Source organism: Symphalangus syndactylus, chromosome 17 (genome assembly GCF_028878055.3).
Source record: "Symphalangus syndactylus isolate Jambi chromosome 17, NHGRI_mSymSyn1-v2.1_pri, whole genome shotgun sequence".
Classification (NCBI taxonomy): Eukaryota; Metazoa; Chordata; class Mammalia; order Primates; family Hylobatidae; genus Symphalangus; species Symphalangus syndactylus.
The window spans coordinates 42,731,572-42,735,749 of NC_072439.2; the positions used below are offsets into that span (position 1 = coordinate 42,731,572).

Consider the following 4,178-nt stretch of genomic DNA (forward strand, 5'->3'; position numbering starts at 1 on the left):
GAAAGGGCAGTTTCTTGCACCCATGAACAACTTATGGCCTTCATGGTTGCCCAGAATCTCCAGGAGCCTTGAAAGAAGCTTACCAAAATATCTACAGGGAAGGAATCTCTGGGGGGCACTAGTGTATGTACTGCAATTTGGATAGATTTTAGAGCCTTTTGTTGTAGGAGATCCCAATCAAAATGGGCTGATTTATAAGTAGCAGTATAAAAGGGCTTAAGCAGAACTTGTAAATGAGAAACATACTGCCTCTAAAACCCCCAAAGACCTAAAAAATGTTGGGCCTGTTTTCACATTGAAAATGCTGGGAGGGACAAGAATTTCCTCTTTGTTTAATTTTAATTAATTCAATATTGTTTCTAAAGATGGGATCTCACTATGTGCCCAGGCTGGAGTGTGGTGACTATTCACAGGTGTGCCATCATAAAGCACTGCAGCCTCCAATCCTGGCCTCAAGTGACCCTCCTGCTTCAGCCTTCCAAGTAGCTGAGACAACAGACACACAGCACCATACACAGCAAGAGTTGCTTCTTTTTTTTTTTTTTGAGACGGAGTCTTGCTCTGTCACCCAGGCTGGAGTGCAGTGGCACAATCTCAGCTCACTGCAAGCTCCACCTCCTGGGTTCACACCATTCTCCTGCCTCAGCCTCCCGAGTAGCTGGGACTACAGGCACCCACCACCACGCCCAGCTAATTTTTTTGTATTTTTAGTAGAGACGGGGTTTCACCGTGTTAGCCAGGATAGTCTCGATCTCCTGACCTTGTGATCTGCCCACCTCAGCCTACCAAAGTGCTGGGATTACAGGCGTGAGCCACCGCACCCGACCAAGAGTTGCTTCTTAACAGTGTTAGGGATAGAACATGGAGCATGTCAGGGGTGACCAATAATTAGTTGGAATTTTACTGAGCTGTCCAAATTTTGTACACTGTGTGAATCAATGGCCCACCCCTTTTTATGAGAGCTCCTTTGTATTTATAGGTCCGGTATGAGTGTGCTAAATGATTCTCCTTGGAGGAGAATGTCATCAGTATGATGTCATACCTGCATTCCTGGAGAAAGTTGGATATGGTTGAACTCTTGCCAACGATGATTGTGCACAGTGGAGGTCTGTTGATATGCCCTATGAGTAACCAGGTAAGGGCATATTGATGATTGTGCACAGTGCAGGTCTGTTGATATGCCCTATGAATAACCAGGTAAGGGCATATTGTGTTCCTTCAAAAGTGAAGACAGTGCTCGCTTCGGCAGCACATATACTAAAATTGGAACGATACAGAGAATATTAGCATGGCCCCTGTGCAAGGATGACACCCAAATTCGTGAAGCGTTCCATATTTAAAAAAAAAAAAAAAAGTGAAGACAATCTGTGGTGAAGAGGCTGTTCAAATAGGCACTAAATAGAACCATATCAGCCAAATCTATAATAGCGAAATATTTTTCAGTTGCTGATTGGAGTCAGTAATTTTAATAATATTAGGTCTGGAAGTCTTAATCATTATATCATAGCATTAAGGCTATGGTTAACACTATGAGTAACATTCATTTTACCCAATGTTACCTACTATTGGGTAACATTCATTTTCATCAGATTTGAGCACTGGCCAAGTTGGACTATTAAAGAAGAAGAAAGTAGGAACGATGGCTCCTTCCTTCAGTAGGTCTTGTATGATGGGTCTTAATTCCTGTAGTTCTTGTTTGAACACATGGGTCATATTAACTATTTTAACTGAGAGAGGAGACAACAAGGTTAGATATGTAGGGTTCCATTTTGTTAATTGTTAGTGCCAAAGACTTTTTTTTATTTCAGTTTGTTACTCAATGCATCAAATCATTCATGCCCAAATGCTCACTATGGGATATTTTAAGATAATAGACAAATGAAGCAAAATAATAGTTCCAGTTGTTAAGGTGAGGCATACCCGTTTGCCTTTACTTTATGCCTTCTCTTTGAAGTCTGTACCACCCCTGCAAGTATACAGGGTGCCTTGTTTAATGCAATTTCCAGGTATGACTGTAATTTGATCCCTGATGTTAATTAAGGCCATGAAAGTTTTTGTCAATTGGCACATGTCAGCAGCTGTTAAGGTTAATTTAAACCATACTGTAGAAGTACAAAAACCAATTGGCATCCTTTTTGTCTATTTTAGTTTTTGTTTCCTTCCCTTCTATCAAAGTTTTTGTTCTGTTTTATTCGACTGGTTACTGGATATACTTTGCAAGAGAGGGAGGGTCCTTCCTACCCTACTCACATTTACAAATGTCTTCCTCCAGAGAGTCTCAAATTAGTGTCATCAGAGTTATGAGCCTTCCTCATGGCAATTATTGCTTTCCTGGGTTTAGGGACCCTAACCTTAAGTTGGGTTTGAATTAACTCCTTGTCATGTTGACAAGTTGCAGCACTTGATTAAACCCAGTCTTTGTCAGTCCATTTTACAATTTCAGAATTGTTCAATAGGGCAGTGGTGTCTTCAGGCCTCTCGAAGGCACAGAGTGAAGCATTTGGAGCTACTTTTCATAAGAGTCTGTGCCAAGCATGCATTCCCTTAAAACCCTGAGGATTATGACCTTTTTAAATGACAGAGACATAGGTAGCAACAGCGGAACCAGCATTTTGTAAAGTCCTCATAAACCACCAGCTTTTTGGAGAGTGGACCCCAGCACTCCACCTAGTGACGACTCTTCCTCACATCAGTGATCACCTGTTGAGCCCACAGATTAGAGAAGGTGTAGTCATTCTCCTGAGCAGTCTGTAAAACAAGGGCCAATGCCTGCTTGAGACATGCAACCAATGATCACAGGCAAAGAGTCATTCCCAAATCTAGTGTTGGTCACTGCTTATGCTGAAATCCAGGCACATAATTCAATCCAAGACTCATGCAGAGATCTGAGCCACAAGGCATGGCCCAGAGCCACCTTAAGGAAGGTGCTCACTTCATATGCCTGTCCCTAAATGACGATTATCAAAACTTCCAACTTAGGTCAGTGAAATCCATGACAGGGGCTTGGTTGGAATTGGCAAATGTAGCATAATGTTACACAGCTCAAAGCTCATGCCAGCCAGCAAGCAACAGCTAAAAGTGCAAACTCTCCAGTAGGCGCAGAGCCAATTAGCAAGCCAAAAGCAGGAGAAGACCCCCAGGTGGTAGTGGTCCAGATGGTGTGGCCTAGACTACCTACTCATAGCACCAATAATTTTGTGGTTGCCCTTAGACAGCAGGATCAATCCTCCACCCAAAATTGGCTCAGATGTTGAGACTAGTGATATAACACACACTCCAAGAGGGTATGAAAACGATTGACTATTCTCATAATGTGGTTTTCTGGGGAGAGCAGGGCAAGCACTCAAGCTTCTCTGAAATGGCTTGGCTGGAGGGAAGGATGAGTAGCTTTGATTTTTATTATTGTTGGAGAATGGGACCAGCATGAAGGTTGCCTCTCACAAGGGAGGGCTTGCATAGTTTAACTTCCTACTGGTGCCAAGGGAAGGAGCTCATGAACTTTCTTACTGGCTTGTCCAAATGTGGGGCGAGAAGAGAAGAGAAAGAAATGGGCCTAAAAGCAGTCAGTAGCTGAACAACAAGACGGAAGTCAAACTCTATCAAACCTAGCTTAAGAACTACGATATTAAAACCTTTTCTTCATTTATTCAGTAATAAAAATTTTTCCCCTCATTTCCCTGGAAAAGTAATGTCTAAGGGATCTATCCTTTGATTCCTGAATCTCCAGAAATATTCCTAGTGCCAGGAGCAGAGATTCAATCTCTACATGTGCAAAAGATAAATAGTTAGAAAAATATCTGAAGGCTTCAGCAGAGTGCAACTCAGTGATTTTAAATACCCTAAATTGATTTACCCCATGCTTAGGCTAGAATCAGGAGTAATTAGGAATTGCTTTTGCACTTTTTCCCAATCAAGAGTAAATACATTTTTTTAATTTTGAAGGAAAGTCAGAAAGTTACTATTGTTTTGTGATCCAGAATCTGGATGCAAAATAATACAAAAACTTTCAGAGAAATAATACATTTTGTTGTCATTTTTAAAGCAATTACCCTTCTCAGGGAAAAAATAATAATTTTACAAATTAGATACATCAATAAAGACAGAAAGTTGGTCTGTAAAGAACACGTCATGTTTTTATGCCATCACTGACTCTGGGGGTTTCCAGCCTAATTGTTTTT

At 41.3% G+C, this 4,178-nt stretch overlaps 1 non-coding gene across 1 annotated transcript; it reads left to right on the forward strand.

Annotated features, from left to right (window-relative positions):
- The first annotated feature begins 1,233 nt into the window (after positions 1–1,233).
- LOC129467189 (U6 spliceosomal RNA) lies at positions 1,234–1,340 on the forward strand. The gene has a single exon (XR_008652313.1). It is a non-coding gene; the product is annotated as a U6 spliceosomal RNA (small nuclear RNA).
- Positions 1,341–4,178: the final 2,838 nt, after the last annotated feature.